Source organism: Silene latifolia, chromosome 1, assembly GCF_048544455.1.
Source record: "Silene latifolia isolate original U9 population chromosome 1, ASM4854445v1, whole genome shotgun sequence".
NCBI classification, from domain to species: Eukaryota; Viridiplantae; Streptophyta; class Magnoliopsida; order Caryophyllales; family Caryophyllaceae; genus Silene; species Silene latifolia.
This window is the reverse complement of record NC_133526.1, coordinates 70,729,773-70,749,557: the sequence shown is the minus strand read 5'-3', so window position 1 is coordinate 70,749,557 and position 19,785 is coordinate 70,729,773.

The window sequence follows — 19,785 nt, the reverse complement described above, 5'->3', positions numbered from 1 at the left end:
GTGAAAGTGAAATGAGGACAATTTTGAATACTAGTCATATCCACCCGTTGTGAATAAAGATTTGAGCATTTCATTCCCAAAAAGCCTTTTTGTCAAGCCACTTGGTCGAGCTTGGGACGATCCATGACCTTTACTTTTGTAGAGAATTCGAGACTTGTCATGTCATATGCTACTAGCATCATAGGGATCATCATTCCACCACCATCCGATCGCTCTTGACGAAAGCATTTGGAAATTGAGGACGAAAGTAGTCTAGTTTAACACCATTTGGAGGTGATTTAGTGCCATCCTCTTAGACTTAGTAATTTGTTGAACTAGTATTTGTGAAGGATTACATGCTCTTAAATTTGTTCCTCTTTAGTGCCTCCGCCACTTGATGAGGAAGTGGCTATTCTTTTGTAGATTCATCCATTATGTGATTTTGTGTGCTTAATGTTTGGATGTGTCGCCATTTTGGCAAGACCCACCTTGCCTTGCAAGAAGGCATCCTACCTCATGGTTGTCTTGTTGTGAGTTGAAGGGGCGGAGTGAGACCCGCTAATTGTCTCATATCGGCTATATTATTAGGATAGGTTAGTATTGGTCCTAGTCTTTGTCACCTCTTTACTCGGGACGAGCAAAGGTTCGGTTTGGGGATATTTGATGTGACCATAATTAGCGCATATTTAGCCCCCGAATTAGCCTTGTTCCCATGCTTTTTAGTGCATATTTGGGTCATTTCTTATCTTTAGTTCTTTGTTTTGCATATTCTTTGAGATTTTGATCCCTTGGTAGGAAAGGAGTAAGAATCTTGCATTTTCATGGCAAAACGAGACTAAATTGATCGAATCCAATGACCAAGCATCAAGGAGAGACAAGATTAGAAGGCCTTTGTACATATTATAGTAGAAGAGCAATGTTGAGAAAGGATCCTTGAGTCCCCAAGGAAATCCCCAAGGAATTTATGAAGAAAAGGGAAGAAAAGAAGAACATGTCTTGCTGAGTGACAATCCGTGCGGATTGTCCCCAATCCGTGCGGATTGTCCCCAATCCGGCCGTCCCCCAGCTGCACAATCCGTGCGGCTTTCCTCTAATCCGCTCGGATTCCACCTCCACAATCCGCCTGGATTCCCTCGAATCCGCTTGGACCCCATCGCCAGAATCCGCCCGTCTCGACCTTATTCCGCCCGGATTCCAGCACAGCGTGATTTCCTCTTCTCCAAGCTACAAAGAAAGAAGCCCTTCCTTCGAAAAATACCGGCTCCTCCTTGCTCAATCTAAAAAGTGTAATTACTAGTTTAGCCCTTAGTTAACCCTAATGCATCCTCCCTAATTTCCACTATAAATACCCCATTAGTCTAATTAGAGGAGCATGTTCTTCTTATCAATAATTAGAGTAGTTAATATCAATCAAATCTCTCTTTAGTTTTGTAATCAACAATTAATCAAGTTCTAATACAAGTTTTATTTCCTTAATCTCTCTTTTGTTCATCTTTTATTTTGGGTAATTGAAGATTATTTGGGTTATTATTGGGAGATTGACAACCTCTCAATCAAGCATTCAAGTACTTCTTTTATCTTTGCTTTATTATTGGAATCATTATTAGGTATAATTCTCTTAATCCCTTTTAATTATTGTTAATTACTTTCATTTATTCATCATGTTTCATATTGTTGGTATGATTGACAACCTTGCTAGCATGATCAACATGATAATGAGTGAGTAGTCTCTTAGCTAGGGTTAATGGGTGATTAGGGGAAACCAACATGGGGAATGTTTCATGCTTAAATTAATATGCTTTCATGTTTTATTTGCTTGCTTGTTTTGATCTCAACTCATGCACATGTTATATTTGATGAAATGCTAAGCCTATGAATCCTTGCATTTACTATCATTTTCTATCTTTTCAATGAGACTTGTAAGACATAACCCAACTCGAGTCTCATTAGACCATGCATGTTGTTGAGTAGGGAAGATTAAGTCGACTTGTAGGTGTTGTACAATCTAATCGATTCGGCTCCGGGACCCAAACTTTCCTAGGATTGTAAGATATAACCCAACTCAATTCATCACAACAATAATTGCTTGCTTATAATTTGAGAACATGTTTGTATGATCAATTCCCATGATTCCCCTATGATCCCATGACACCCTAGTGCTTTTTAATCAATTGTTTACACCCCTTTAATTCATCTTGCTTGTTTATTTTCATTGCTATTTTAGTTTAGTGACCTTCTACATCAACCCAATTTGTGACACCCCTTAGACACCACTAGTTGCAATAGAAATATCATTTCAATACCCGTCCCTTGGGATCCGACCTTTACTTGCCTCTTTACTAATTGTAGAGTTGTTTGTGAAGCTATAAATTGTGTTTTGATTCGGACGTGACCCAACGACTACACCTTTAATTGTGAACACGAAACGGACCGATCAACTGATGATGAGAAATAGATGTGGGAAGTTATTGATGCAACGGTCTTCAATGGATCTATGGAATGGTCACTAATGACCTCCTCGAGTCTATTGTTCAAGCCGAATCGACTGCCATGGCATCTTGGGATCACATTCGAGACATATTTTTTAATAATCAACATTCCCGGGTTGTTATTCTTGAGCAAGAGTTCTCCCACACTGTTATGTCATATTTTTCAAGTATTTCAGCGTATAGTCATCGACTCAAGAGTCTAGCCGATCAACTCATGAATGTCGGGTCTCCTGTCAGTGACACTCGGCTTGTTCTCCAGTTAGTTTCTGGTCTCACGGAAGCGTACAACGGGGTTGACACGTTAATCAGACAAAGCAATACTCTTCCTCCTTTCTATCGTGCTTGTTCAATGCTAACACTAGTGGAAGCGGGTTTCGCTAAAAGTGCCGCCACTGCTACTTATTACTCAGCCCTTTATGCAAAAACTGCTGACAATGGCGCATCACAATCCATTCTTGGACGCCCTTCATCAACTCCTCACAGTAAGAACAACAACAAGCACAAGAAGAAAGGCAAAGGCAGCAAAGGTAACAACAATGGAAATAATTCCTCTAATGCCCTTATTTTAAGCGGTGGACAGACCACTCCTTCATTTGTTCCCGTCCCTCCTGCGTCTCTTTGGTCAGGTGGTGGTTTTGGTGGGTGGCCGTGGGTGCCTCTCCTTGGGGCTATCCTCCTTTTCCTTATCCAACCTCTCTGTGGCCGAGTGCACCTGCAATTCCGCGTCCTACATATTCTCCTCGACAACAAGTTTATTCAGTAGAGCACCCTCCATATCAGACTGATATAGAGGCATCGATGTACACTATGGGAATTTATCCTTTCGAACCCTGTTGGTTCATGGATACTGTGGACAGCGGGGGGCCCACGGGGGCGCTTGGGAAACAAGCGTTTGCATTTGTGGAGTCGCCACCAATTTATTGTGGAAAATTGGAAACCGTTTGAATACCTCGTGTCATGTCAAGACACAAAGTAGTGACATAGACACTAAGCACTCGTTACCCTTAGCATTCTATGTCTAGAATGACTCTCGTGGATGCCAATGAACACGGATGTTCACAGAGATCTGGAGTAAGGGGTGAGGGTACGTATTAGGAAGCTCTTTTGATCGAACACCTAATCCCGCCCGCCTCGATAGCGGCCTCTACTAATGATTAGGGAAGTTATTCGTACTCGATATATCGTCGATTACATGCATGCAATGCAACATCCAAGTTTTAATCCTAACATGTGAGGATTAGGCTAAGTCGGTGAACAATTAATTTAGCAAACAATTGGGTCGAAGTAGGATTTAATGTTCAATTACATGTGAAGACATACAAAGGATACAAGAAATAATGATAAATACAATAGGAAAATTACAATAAAGAAAATTACAATAATTACAATGGATTAGGCGATTTATGTCGAAAATACCTTTAAAACGGATAATTTGAGAAAACGAATAAAAGAATAAATCAACGAACAAGACAGAAGGTGATAATATGGTTAATAGTCAATTATACGTAAACTAAATAAACTAAGTTAAGCAACAACGGAGTTCAGGGACAAAATTCAACCCGGAACAGGCGCAGCAGAACTGCGTCTCTTGGAATAGGCGCAGCAGTTGCTGCGTCTGTTCCTGACCTGAATTCTGGCTGTGAAGCCGGAATTGCGTGTTGTTAATACTCGTCGGTAAATTTAATGATTGATTAAATTATTTACTCGGATGGAAGTGATTAATATGTTAATTACATGTGATTAAGGATCATAAAACAACAAAACATGGATGAGACGGAATAAAGACGGATTATTTACATGAACGAATGATTGATTAGTGAGATGGGTGAAATAAATAAGCTACACATGATGAATTGATGACGAACATGCGATGAATATGACAATAAACAGATGAAAATATGCCAAAGGGCCGAATTCCAGAAACTCGATATGAACAAATCGAATTTCTACAACCCGGATTGAATTTAATGACAAAAACCCGCAAATATGAGATTATAAGGGATTTAAGTCAAATTTAAAGATGAATTAACGTGTTAATGAATGATAATTAATATACATGTGAGTTATTAGACTATTGTATCGAAGAATTAAAGAAAACAAACGAAACAAATAAAAAGACGAACGAATTACAGAGGACGAAGGAAGAAGAAAGGAAGCAGGAACTGCGGCAGCCTTACGAAGAGGCGCAGCAGGTGCTGCGTCCCTTCGAAGAGGCGCAGCAGTTGTTGCGTCCTTTCTCGACGGTTTGTCTTATGGAAATCCGCAAAAAGAGGTTTTAAAGCACGGTTTTAGAAATCGGTTTTAAGGAGGTATTTTCGACATAAACCTTACAATAGTAGTTACAAAAAGATAAATAACAATAAATAAAAGAGAGAATTACACCCTCAGACTTACATGTTTGACGAAACGAGAAGGACTAAGTTATCGATTAGCGATGCTCGACTCGAACTATAATGCAAGTACGAAAGTGCCCTCGTAAGAGGAAAACGATTAGATTAATTAAGTTGATTGATGTGGAGTTGGTCAAATTGGTCGGTCATGCAAACGAGGCTGGTACTCAGAAGGATCCGAGCTTACGTGGTTGAAAGATCAAGCACGTAGGCGCCAAAAAGTAAGAACAAAAGTCTAGAATGCAAAGGGAGAAGAGAAGGGCGGACAGTCGCGTGAGAAATATGTGAGACCGAAGGTCTTTATTTATACTAATCACACGACGAAAATATGGAAAGGAGAGAAAGATCCGGAAATAACCGACTTAGGTTAAACACGGAAACTTGGACAAAAAGAAAACCTTGAGGAAGAGGCGCAGCAGGTGCTGCGTCCCTTGGAAGAGGCGCAGCACTTGTTGCGTCCTTTCCTCAGCGGGTTCCTCCTGCGCAAGAAAGCGCGTTTGACAGCCTGTCGTATTTTAGGCATAACTTTATCTACAAGACTCGGAATAAGGTGATTTCGGTGGCGTTGGAAAGCTAAAAGAAAGATCTAGAACTTTCTGTGAAATAGGCCTGACACAACAAAGTTGTTATCATCTCGAAAAGTGGGCCTAAAGTTCGGGTTATCATTTTAGCTAAATGAAATGCACATTTTGTAATGTAAACTTTTATTTTAGCCTAATGAAGTGACTTATGACTCAAAATGAGATATAATCTCAACATTTATGACATCCTAACCTTAGGTAGACAAGCACATTGCTTTGACTCGGGATTTGACGGTTTTAGGAAATGAAGACGGTTTTTGACCCGGACTCCAAATGTACTCTAATTACTGCCAAAACGACCGTAATGACACCTAGACGACAACCATGAGGTAGACACAAGTATTTGAGCGATCACTTGACGACAAACTTACGAACTGTCACAAATCGTTCCGTGTACCAAACATGCGGCCCAATCATCACCGGGTGTTTTGCGGGAGGTGCAGAAATGAGGTGTCTACAGAGCCCCCACTTTGACTGAGGCTTGGACAAGGCGAAAGTCAAAGTATAGCCATCAGGTCAATCGAAGATTACAACCTGACGACTATGGCGACGCGAGGCGGCTCAAGGGGTCTGAACCAAGGACCTGTCGTCGGGAACATTTTAGAGTCTGTCGACTATCGGGGAGGGTCGTTTAAAGTCCATTAGACTACGTAAGGAAGCTCTCCAACCATAAGAAGAGACCATACCTGAGACTTCTTCCTGAGATGCTTCCGGAGGTGCATAGGAGCTATGGGTAGGACCTAAAAGAGATATAAAGATTGGTGCTAGGGTGTGGGGCCCTAAAGGAAGGCATCGGTGGGAAGGAGGCCTGGATACAAGTTTAAACTAAAGGGTAACTAAGGCTTGAGTGTAAAAAAAAAAACTTCTATTGGTTTGGGCACTTAAAGGCTTATGAACCTAAAAGGATTTGGGAACCTATGGTTAAAAATCCTAATTTCGGGTTTACGAACCTAAGGAAGAAGGCTTTGGTTTGGGAACTTCTGGAGAACGACACCTTTGTCGCACTCCGCGGGGAAACAAGAAATATTGTGAGTAGCAGGACACAGGCGGGAACTGCTGGAGGAAAATCTGCTTGGGTAGATGTTAAAGAAATATTGGAAGCGGCAGGACACAGGCGGGAACTGCTGGAGGAAAATCTGCTTAGGTAGATGTTAAAGAAATATTGGAAGCGGCAGGACACAGGCGGGAACTGCTGAGGAGAAATCTGCTTAGGTAGATTTTAATCTCCATGTCTTGAGAGGGAAAGTCTATCCGCTTACTCTCGTTTGGGGAACAGAATAGAGGTGTGTCGAAACACCTGTCAAAGAGTATTCGCTCGTTATGGCAAGCGAGGTCTTGATAAAGTACTGCTTCTAATACTTACCTGCATGGTTAGTAACCACACAAGAATGCAATCTAATATATGCACGTAAGCAATTATCACATGGACCTCAAATGAGGAAACACATAAGTTTTCAAAAGTTGTTTCTTTTTTTTTTAAAAAAACGTTTAAAACTTGTTCAAAGAAGTTTATCGTTTGTAATGCGTTATGCATATTCAATGGGCTTTAGACACGTGACTGACGCGGCACAGACCTTGCATGGACGCGAAATATATAATTAGGTTTGACTGACACGACACTACTTGAATTTGACGCGACACAGGGATGACTTTGACAGACTTTGTTTAAGTATGCGCAACCCCTAGCCTAGTGTGGGTGACAATGCGTATCAGTTCCAAAGGTATAATAATTTCAAGAATGATGAAGGCATATAAAGGCAAGGTATGAGCCATGGATCAGTTGTCTACTTGGACATTTTTTCACCACCGTTTGCTGTAAAAGAGACCCCTCTTGAGGCACGATGACTCGGAGAATTGATCTAAGATCTTTGTCATTGTCCGGACCAAGTACTAACTTGACTTAGAGGAATAAAAGAAGGGTGGCATCTTGGAAGAGAAGCCCCCAAGATAAGAAGATGACTCTGGACTTTGGTAAAAAAAAAAAGGTTGGGCGACAATAAGGAGCCCCCAGTATAGAGGTATTGGTTGTGGAAGGGATGGTTGAAAATCGGGATGGTTGAAAATTGAGATTGAAAGTTGGAAGTGGGGATGGTTGTGTCCTTGAGGACTGCCTACGTATTCACGTGATGTGAAATCAAACCAGATCGTAGTTCCGAGGTTTGGTTAATTTTGTTTGGGTGTTGTGGTTGTATCCTTCTTGGGTAAGAAAGGACTGCCTACGTATCCACCTGAGTAGGTGAAATCAAACCATGCTCGTAGTTCAAGTGTGTGCCTAAGCTATGTTGTTAGGACCTTAACGTGCAGGGGTCACAAGGGTAATATTCCTTTGGTGACTCGAAGAATCGATTTGAGATAACTCCCTCTGATCATAGACCAAAGAGGTATAATTAAGTTTGTAAAAAATTCCTTGTCATGTGAGCACACTTAGTGGACCCTAAGGATGAATATGGGTATGTCCCGTTCTAGGTAGCAAAGTATTTAAAAACTCCGTGTATGGGTCAAGGTGAAACTGGATTGGATATTTGGAATGTAGAGCTTGGTAATAAGAGGCTTTGATGAAACAAATCTCTGGAGCTTAACTTTGTGGAGTTAAGGCTTTATGGGGTTATGGCTTGTAATGTGGCTTGGAAATGGAGTCTCTTGGCTTGATGTAGCCTGAGCACATAAAGGTGGGTTGAAATGATGTGGGATCAAGTTTCCATGTCTTGGCCCTAAAGGATGGGTATACTTGACGAACTTGAGAGGATTCTCAAAATTCCTAACCATCTCCCTGTAACGGTCTCGAGAAGGACTTAGGGTGTGATGTGTGAAAGGCTAAATGAGGGTGCTAGATGACTATCTTCATTGATGTCTTGATTCTATACTGTAACTTGATTCTATATAGACTTCAGGAGTATTTTGTTTAGTATTTGATTTCAGACTTGTTCTTGATTCAGATTTGGATTCTTGGTCTAGGGTATATCTTGGATTTCTGCTCAGATTTTTGATCAGGTTTTGAAGGATAACGTTGTCTTGTTTGATTGAGCCTTCTTCTTTTGACTCTTTTGTCATGGGCTATAGGCATAACTACGGCTTTGGATATTGATTTTGGGTATTTCTCTTGATTGAGCCTTTGTCTTTGATCATGGCTCGTATTGTCTTGGATTTGATTGCTACCATGGATTTGGGTTAGACTAGAACCTTTTGATGTGAAAGGGGTTGGTCTTTTAGTAACACGGGTTGTTTATTGTGGGGAATGGGCTTGCCTTCCGTCATGGATCGCTAACAAGAGAGACGGTTTGGATTCGTCCTAGAATCTCTTGAGATAGGCTCGTCCTAAACTAGGGTTATATTGTGGTTTCTATTGCCAGACATGGAATAGGTAAAAAAAAAATGAACACGGAGTTTCAGGTCCTCTATAACATAGAATGGAACATCATTTAAGTGCACTCACATCGACTTGGAACGTGTGGTTGTTTCTGTTGTTTGTTTTTAAAAATGTCTCAAATCAATTCTTGTTGTCACAGGAAAATGGTAAAGGGAAAGATATGATAGAATATGTGGATGAAATAGTGTGTTTTTATTGAAATGAATATTGAATGTATTTAACATCGATATGAGAAGACATGACTCGTGGGACAGCCCCCAGGTTGTCACTAGAAACGGAAATGGACACGAAGAAAGACACTATGACAAAAATTATGGGATAGAAAGCCTAAGACTCAGACTCGGACTCGGACTTTGACGCGATCTTAGATCCAGACTCGTAATCATTGGCCCATGCTTGAACATTTTCTCTTCTAGCAACTGGTTTCGGCATCTGACTTTGAGCATTCATCCATTTGAGCTCCCCATCCTCATCATTGGGAACACTGGAAGGGTAAAGGCCCAAGAGACCTTCCTGTCTTTGAAGAGTAAGACACCCATGAGGGTCATTCTGTTCTCTTAACGGATCGAGGGTCGATAAAGATATCTTGCCGTGATCGAGCATATAGTGGATGGTATATTTGAGTTTGGAACATTCTTCAGTGTCGTGTCCATTACCCCTATGGAATAAGCAATATTGAGAGCCGTCCCAGAAGCGACCTCTCCTCTCGTACCTAGGGTCTGGGGTTGGACCGATTGGTTGGATCAGTCCTTTGGCAAAGAGTCTTTTAAAGGCTACCGTATAAGGCATGCCTAAATTGGAGTATGACCTTGAATGTCGAGTTCCTCTTTCTGGTGAAGGTTCTATAACCTTTACGTCGGTAATGTAGATTGTTTGATTGTTGGGTACCTGTGAGTCTGTTTTCCTTCTTTTCACCAAATGATTGGTGGATCGCTCATCTTCTTGATCATCTGCGATATTGAACTCCCTATAAGATCGCTTAACTTCTGTACCCAAACATTTCAGGAGTGAGACAGAAATCCTACCATCCTCAATCCTATCTTGTATGACATGCTTGAGATTATAACAATCTTCTGTACCATGCCCCCTACCCCTATGGTATTGACAATATGAATTGCCATCCCACAATTTAGATTTCTTTTCTGGATCTGGTGTGGGTCCTATTGGTTGAATAAGACCTAGAGAGGATAATTTGTTCAAGGCTAGGGCATAAGGTATTCCTAGATTTGTGAATGACCTGGGAGAGTTGTTTAATTTCTTTGACGAAGGCTCCATGAGGTTGCCGTTGATTTTGACTCCTGGATGAGAAGAACTAGGAATAGATCGCTCACTTTTTGCTTTCTCCTAGAGACCATGAGGTTGAGGGTTTGTCTGGACATTCTTCATCTTGAAAGATTGGGTCTCAAGCTTCCTATCCATTTCAGTAAATTGATTCCCCATGTGGGAAAGCCGAGAGTTTAGAGTATCAATGGCTCCCTCTATCTTGGAAAGCATGAGCATTCCACTTTGGACATCGTCCTCCTTCGACGCTTCGATTTCTTTGTCATCACGTGGATCGAGGAGATGAGAAAAGTCTAGGAATGACCCTTCATCGTATTTAGTGTTGTTAGACCCAAGAGGGTCGGTCCCATCGAATTGCTCCACAAATGGTGGCGTTGGAAGCTTGCCATCCTCGATCATATCCTGAATGGTGTGTTTCCAGAGAAAACACTCTTCAATATCATGGCCTCTACCTTGGTGATATAAGCAGTATTTATTGCCCTTCCAGAGGTTTACCTGTTTCTCTAAAGGTGGATCCGGAGTCGGCCCTATTGGACGCAGCTTGCCTTGGGCAGAGAGTCTCTTCAAAGCATCGGCATAAGACATGCCTAAATCGGTAAGCAACCTTTGATGCCTCCCAGGTTTCCTTTCAGCTGTTTTCGGCTTTTTAGGACGATGGTTATTGCAAGACGTAAGCTTTGGACGACCTAGACTAGAGGTTTCCCTAGTTGGCATGTTCTTTTCCACCATTCCATTTTCAAGGGTGAGGACGCGAATGCTCAAATTTTCAACTGTAGCTTGAACTCGTAGAACCATGGCATAAACATCTTGGAGAGACACAGTGATTGTGGCTTGAACTTCTTCGTGACCTTGCTGATTGACGGAACTTGCTGGATTCCTACTCGACAGAAATGACGCGCATTACAACTCGATTCGACATGGGGTCACGCATACTAAGGCAACAAACAAAGGAAGGGATAAGATGACAAATCTAGACTTGACTTGTGAATTCGTGAAATGTCGTGAACGACTTCTCGTGTTTGAATTCACGGTGCTTGACTTTAATTTAGACTCGAGTGTTGACTTTGACAGAGTGACATTTATATGATTGACTTTGTTGACGAGATTGATGACACGTGTTAATTCTAATTTGTGTTGTTTAAGACAGACTTGACTCGAGGTTCAGGTATGTGTTTCTCGAACGTGTCATTCGGAGAATTCAGGAGACGGATTTTGGAATGACTCGATGTGTTAGCCTCGAGTGCGTGAGTCGATGTGTGGAAATGTTTTAGATCCTAATTGATTTGGGGTAGGCGGTCCAAAATGACGGCGTGACGCCTTAGGACTTGACTTGAATTTGAAAAGACCCAAAATGTAATGGAAGACGGGTTCATGACTCGACGGAGTTCGGACTAGGACATAGTCGGTTTGAACTTTGACTCTAACTTAGCCCAATTGAATTTACATATTCGCATTTACATGGATTGAAAATATTTTGATTAAAACTTTTTTTTTCGTTTTTTTTTTCTTTTTTTTCTTTCGGACTCTTTTTTCGTTTTTTTTTTTTTGGTTTTTTTTTTACACGGGTTTTGCAATGAGTTTTAGGCCCGAAATTTTGACTCGACAAACGGACAGAGTTTTGACTGGGTTTTGCGCTCATTAATGGCCTTTTCGAAATTTTCATTTGAAAATGGGTTTTGATTTTTTACAAAAATCGTCATGGTTTTGTTTAAAAAATAGTGATCACGTAAGGTACAAACATATATACATGCATTATAACGGGATGCTGAGTGCATTTAAAAGGGTTTTGGTTTCAAGGGTGGGTTGCCGTACCGAACAATCAAACCCGAAGTCTGTGGAGAGGCTCGTACCAAACAAGAGTAAGGCCGATTCCTAGTCCATTTCCTCAAGTAGTGAAAGTCCTTGATACAAACAAGAGTAAGCATCATGGTATGGATGACGTCAATCGCTATCCATCCTTAGGCCCAAATAAGAATTAGGACCGTTTAAATGGGGCGATTGGTCAAATAGGTTGGGTTGGGCCTAGGAAGGCCGAATAAAACGGTCTAGGAAGACCGAGTTATGAAAACCGACAATTGTCTTGTACAAACTATTCCCTAACCTTGTTCAAGTTTCACCCTTGGCTACACGTAAGTGTATTATCCCTAGCGGAGTCGCCAAACTGTGGACAGCGGGGGGCCCACGGAGGCGCTTGGGAAACAAGCGTTTGCATTTGTGGAGTCGCCACCAATTTATTGTGGAAAATTGGAAACCGTTTGAATACCTCGTGTCATGTCAAGACACAAAGTAGTGACCTAGACACTAAGCACTCGTTACCCTTAGCATTCTATGTCTAGAATGACTCTCGTGGATGCCAATGAACACGGATGTTCACAGAGATCTGGAGTAAGGGGTGAGGGTACGTATTAGGAAGCTCTTTTGATCGAACACCTAATCCCGCCCGCCTCGATAGCGGCCTCTACTAATGATTAGGGAAGTTATTCGTACTCGATATATCGTCGATTACATGCATGCAATGCAACATCTAAGTTTTAATCCTAACATGTGAGGATTAGGCTAAGTCGGTGAACAATTAATTTAGCAAACAATTGGGTCGAAGTAGGATTTAATGTTCAATTACATGTGAAGACATACAAAGGATACAATAAATAATGATAAATACAATAGGAAAATTACAATAAAGAAAATTACAATAATTACAATGGATTAGGCGATTTATGTCGAAAATACCTTTAAAACGGATAATTTGAGAAAACGAATAAAAGAATAAATCAACGAACAAGACAGAAGGTGATAATATGGTTAATAGTCAATTATACGTAAACTAAATAAACTAAGTTAAGCAACAACGGAGTTCAGGGACAGAATTCAACCCGGAACAGGCGCAGCAGAACTGCGTCTCTTGGAATAGGCGCAGCAGTTGCTGCGTCTGTTCCTGACCTGAATTCTGGCTGTGAAGCCGGAATTGCGTGTTGTTAATACTCGTTGGTAAATTTAATGATTGATTAAATTATTTACTCGGATGGAAGTGATTAATATGTTAATTACATGTGATTAAGGATCATAAAACAACAAAACATGGATGAGACGGAATAAAGACGGATTATTTACATGAACGAATGATTGATTAGTGACATGGGTGAAATAAATAAGCTAAACATGATGAATTGATGACGAACATGCGATGAATATGACAATAAACAGATGAAAATATGCCAAAGGGTCGAATTCCAGAAACTCGATTTGATTAAATCGAATTTCTACAACCCGGATTGAATTTAATGACAAAAACCCGCAAATATGAGATTATAAGGGATTTAAGTCGAATTTAAAGATGAATTAACGTGTTAATGAATGATAATTAATATACATGTGAGTTATTAGACTATTGTATCGAAGAATTAAAGAAAACAAACGAAACAAATAAAAAGACGAACGAATTACAGAGGACGAAGGAAGAAGAAAGGAAGCGAGAATCGGCGGCCTTTTACGAAGAGCGCGGCAGTGCTGCGTCCCTTCAAGAGGCGCAGCGATTCTGCGTCCTTTCTCGACGGTTTGTCTTCTGGAAATCCGCAAAAAGAGGTTTTAAAGCACGGTTTTAGAAATCGGTTTTAAGGAGGTATTTTCGACATAAACCTTACAATAGTAGTTACAAAAAGATAAATAACAATAAATAAAAGAGAGAATTACACCCTCAGACTTACATGTTTGACGAAACGAGAAGGACTAAGTTATCGATTAACGATGCTCGACTCGAACTATAATGCAAGTACGAAAGTGCCCTCGTAAGAGGAAAACAATTAGATTAATTAAGTTGATTGATGTGGAGTTGGTCAAATTGGTCGGTCATGCAAACGAGGCTGGTACTCAGAAGGATCCTAGCTTACGTGGTTGAAAGATCAAGCACGTAGGCGCCAAAAAGTAAGAACAAAAGTCTAGAATGCAAAGGGAGAAGAGAAGGGCGGACAGTCGCGTGAGAAATATGTGAGACCGAAGGTCTCTATTTATACTAATCACACGACGGAAATATGGAAAGGAGAGAAAGATCCGGAAATTACCGACTTAGGTTAAACACGGAAACTTGGACAAAAAGAAAACCTTGAGGAAGAGGCGCAGCAGGTGCTGCGTCCCTTGGAAGAGGCGCAGCACTTGCTGCGTCCTTTCCTCAGCGGGTTCCTCCTGCGCAAGAAAGCGCGTTTGACACCCTGTCGTATTTTAGGCATAACTTTCTCTACAAGACTCGGAATAAGGTGATTTCGGTGGCGTTGGAAAGCTAAAAGAAAGATCTAGAACTTTCTGTGAAATAGGCCTGACCCAACAAAGTTGTTATCACCTCGAAAAGTGGGCCTAAAGTTTGGGTTATCATTTTAGCTAAATGAAATGCACATTTTGTAATGTAAACTTTTATTTTAGCCCAATGAAGTGACATATGACTCAAAATGATATATAATCTCAACATTTATGACATCCTAACCTTAGGTAGACAAACACATTGCTTTGACTCGGGATTTGACGGTTTTAGGAAATGAAGACGGTTTTTGACCCGGACTCCAAATGTACTCTAATTACTGCCAAAACGACCGTAATGACACCTAGACGACAACCATGAGGTAGACACAAGTATTTGAGCGATCACTTGACGACAAACTTACGAACTGTCACAAATCGTTCCGTGTACCAAACATGCGGCCCAATCATCACCGGGTGTTTTGCGGGAGGTGCAGAAATGAGGTGTCTACAGATACCGGAGCTGCATCTCACATGACAGCGGATGAAGGTAATCTCTCGTCCTATGTTAATTTGATTATTAATAACGGTATTCTTGTCGGAAGTAGCAAAACTTTACCAATTAAAGGATTTGAGCATACGAAAATAAATGAAACAACCCGCTCCTTCACCCTTAAGAATGTTCTTCATGTTCCAAACATAGTCAAAAACCTCGTGTCAGTTACAAAGTTTACAATCGATAATTCTGTGACAATCGAGTTTGGCCCTTTTTCCTTTTGTGTGAAGGATTACATGACGAGGATACGTCTAATGAGGTGTTGTAGTCGGGGCGAGCTATATCCAATAAGGTCTTCACCATTTCCTAATCAAGCGTCATATCCAGCCCTTGCTCCCTCTATTTGGCACGCACGTTTAGGTCATCCTGGGAGTCATGTTTTTAATTCTCTTAGACAATATCATTTATTTTCGTGTAAATGTGTTAGAAAAAAATTTGTCTGCTCTTGATCTTGTTCTACTGGCAAAGCAGTTAAGCTTCCTTTTATGCCATCTCATACTAAGACTTATATGCCTTTTGATATCTTTCACTGTGATTTATGGACCTCTAGCGTGCGGTCCTTAGTTCAGCTGGTCATCGATACAATTTGGTGGTTCTCCGCGATTTTACAAATTTTGTATGGACTTTTCCGATAGCTAAAAAATCTCAAGTTTATTTGCTATATGATCAATTTCGAAAATACATCGAAACACAATTTGACAGTGCCCCTGTTTGGGATTTATGTTCTAAACACGTCATGTCCTTTCGGCTTTCTGTCCTTATACTTCCTCCAAAAATGGTAAAGAAGAACGTAAAATTCGATCCATTAATAATATTGTTTGTACTCTTCTTTTACATGTGTCGGTTCCTCCATCTTTTCGGCATCACGCTCTTAGAATGGCTACATATTTATCTTAAACGTGCTTCCTAACAAACAATTAGAGTTTTAAACACCAACATCTAAACTGTACCTCAAGCATTCGTCTTTCTAATACCACAAAATTTTGGACACAATGAATTCGGTCGAGTAGGCTGTACTCGACCGTGTAGGTTGGCGAGTTCTTTTTGACAAGCTACTGTTTTGGGTGCACTCAGGTGGGTTATTTTTCGCGGTTTGATTAGAATGATAAGGGAGTTATATATTTTGCTAATCACTCGTTAATCAGTTTCCTAAAACCTAAAAACATATCTAATCTTCTCCCTAATCATCCTAATCATATGCTATCATCTTTTGGGTGGTTTGTCAAGCATTTGGAGTCCGTAGTTCCGAGATTTACCGCACTAGTAAGTATTTATTGTCTGTAATCAATTTTAATCACTTTTGTTAAGTTTAATTAAATCCTAATCTGAGTAATTAGGGGGGATGGTTTAATTAGGGATTGATCTTGATGCTAGGATTGTTGTGTATGAATTTTAGCTTGAGATTTCCTAGAAGAACAGTTCTATTTTGCATAATTGTTGTCTGTGGAATTTGCGAATAAGGTAGCGTTTTCCTACTCAGTCCTTTGTGCGATTGTTGTCAGTATTGTGGTATTGTCTGATTTTATATTGTGTTGGTATTGTGGATATTAGTTATTATTGATGTTATTGTTGTTGATTGTGAACCAATTGTCGGGAGATGGTCTTCACCCCCATGTTCGCCCTTTGTGACTCCCGTCACAAGGGGGAAGTGCACATTAATGATGTGGGATTTTTCGTCGCGATGAGCGGGGCTTAGATGGCAAGGGTACGGTCTCCCACTAGCGGTGTGGGTAACCTCTTGCGATGGGTTACCTGGGAGATCTGGGCCACGACTAAGATAATGATACTTGGAGGTTGGAGTTTGTATTGTTGTAGGATTGAGATTGGATGGTTATTGTTGTTGTTATAGCATGTTTTATTGTGCAGTTGACTGACCCCTTTCTGTTGTTGCAAAACCTGTGGTAATCCATTGGGGGATCGTGATCAGATATATATCTAGCAGGTTATGATTACTCGAGCACTCTCTTACGGGACATATGAGATGTCGTTGAGTCTAGTTTTTCCATAGCTTATGACGATCGCTAGTAGACTTTATTTTATAACAGTCGGTTGTATTCACTTTTCCTTTAAGGTTTTGGAGTTTGTAACTTAATTTATTATACTTTATATAGTTCCGTTTTATTATGGTATCTGTGATGCTTACAACCTCGGGTAACCGAGATGGTAGCACTCCCGTTTTCTAAGGTAGGCCTTGGTAAGGCACATTGGTAGATGGGGTGTTACAAAGTGGTATTAGAGCGACGATTTTGGAATCTAAAACCAATGAACAAAATGAACATATGGTGCCTAAATAAAATGAACCCGAGTATGAGTTTTTTGGAGCCACTGCAAAGGTTTGGGAGACGTCCTAAGACCGTAAATTTGGCCCTTACAACTTCGAGCCGGTCACTACGGCGTCTGTCGAGGGATCATTGTATGTGTGTGTATGTTTCTTTGTAAGTATGTTGGATGGAAGGAGTTGTGATGTGAATTGGATGGATATGGAGTAAATAATATGATTAATGTGTTATAAAATGGTATGAACATGCTTTGGTGTTTATTGCTGGGCATTTTGTTACTTAGTAACATGTCAAATACGAAGTGTTGGGTCATATGTTAAATGGTAAAAAGATATCGTTTTTGCATGAATCGGCCGAGTGTGGTAGGGTACTCGACCGAGTAGGGGGTACTCGACCGAGTACGTTGGCATTCAATCGAGTAGGAGAAGTTGTGATTTGGCAGTAGGTACTGGAATATGACCACTCGGCCGAGTAGAGGCAGTACTCGACCGAGTACATGAGGTACTCGAACGAGTATGCTTTATGTGCATTTTAGATCAGCTATTGGAGTTTGAGCACTCGGCCGAGTAGTCAGTATACTCGACCGAGTGGCTCGTACTCGACTGAGTACCTCCGTGTACTCGACTGAGTACCTCTTTGGCGGATGTGATATTTGTTTTGAACCATAGGCCTACAAAAGCAGAGGCTTTCGAAATCTAGCTCAAGTTCATAAACCCAAACATCCGGGATTCCAAGTGCCGTCGTATTACCATACACTGAATGGGTATTTCATCAAGGAAGGAGACCATTAATCTTTTCACGGGTTTCCTGAACCTTCGATAGGAAACAAGCTAACTAGAATCAAAGTGTTTTACGATTGCTACTTCATACCTCAAGATGGTAATGGTAATGGTACGAATCAAATCTTGGCTGCACTACTCTGGCTCCAAGCAAGTCTAGATGTTGGATACGCTCGTTTCCGAGCAATCGAAGGCCGTATTGTGGCGGTAGAAGCCATGCTCCCTCCTGCGGATGTTCCTATTCCTGACATACCAGTGCGCGACGATCCTCAACCCTTTGAAAGGCCTGAGCATTTAGAGATCAATCCTCCACCTATTCCACTGAATTAGAAAAACGTCTTCAATATCTGGAAGATCAACTAATGTACCTCAAGGGGGATGACATCTACAGAGAAAATAGCCGAAAGTATGAAGTAGTTAATACTCAACTGCCAACCAACTTCAACATGACTGACATTCCGAAGTTTAAAGGGCACGAAAACCCTCTACACCACATTCGTGCTTTCAAAGACTACATATCTATCAAGGGCATTAAGCCAGATATGTTTCTAAGGGTCTTTCCTTTATCTCTTGACACCATTCCCAAAAAATGGTTCTATTCTTTAGACCACAAGAAAATTGCTACTTGGGATGATGCTGCTATCGAGTTCACCAAACTGTACGCAGATAATGCTGAGATCCAAGTCAACATGTGTACTTTAGAGGTCCTCACCTAGAATGAAAACAAAGGCTTCACCGATTTCCTAAGTAGGTGGAGAAAGACTAGCACTTAACTTGTTGAGCGTCCTGATGAGGCCACTCTTATGGAGAAATTTGTGTAAAATCTAAAGCCTATCTATGCCAATCACTTGAGGTACCAAAACATCAAATCTTTCAAAGTTTTAACAGTACTGGGCACAAGGATCGAAGACCATAGTTGCAAAGGACTCTTGTCCAAAACTGTAGGGCGAGGATATAAAGGCTCAACATCAGCTGGAATTCGTTCCTATTGTTCCACTAGCAAAACCGACGATGTCATTGTCTTCGGGTCATCTAAGAGAAGCGGTACACCAAGAAAGTTCACTGACATTGGTGACACATACTCAAATGCGTTGAAAAGGTTGTCAAAACAGGGCAGAATCCAACCAATAGGACCTACACCTGGCCCAAAAAAGAAGTATCACAGGGGTAAAGGGCATGACACAGAAAAATGTTATTAGTTGAAGCATGCTCTTCAGGACATGATCGAAGATGGGCGCTTGCCTATCCCTCCCGCAAGTGAGCCTAACAACACTCAAAATCCTCTTGAAATTATGATGATCTTGGATGAGGAATGCACCTTGGATTGCTCACACCTTATATCTCCAGTCGGAGATGAGATCAACATGATTGACCACAGAGAAACCTACTCTACCATCGCACCCACTATTTTAGATTTTGTTGCATGGACAAAGTGCGTGAGTAGACAAGTTGCTGAATTGGAGGCTATCGTGTTGCCCCTATGCAACTCCAATGTCTCGGCGCAAGAAAAGGAAGCCACACAAATGGCCATTACTCTATACCATGAATCTACAATGCAAGAAGTCATGATGGTAGTTGATGATTTGGTTCAAAAGATCATCGATCTAGAAGCCGAACTTCTGCGTTTGAGAGAGCTCAACACTATCAATGGCGTTTGGGCAGACGATGATGGAGATGTTTTCCTCAAAGAACACCCTCTAGTCAAAGCCTTAGATTATCTTGACGTGGATCATCTTACTCGATCAGGTCGCTCATATCAAAATTTCACCCCGGGACAGACGAGTAACTCAGATATGAATGAGAATGTCGCGCCTCCAGCAGATAATAATGAGGATTTAGCCACTGATCACCTAATGA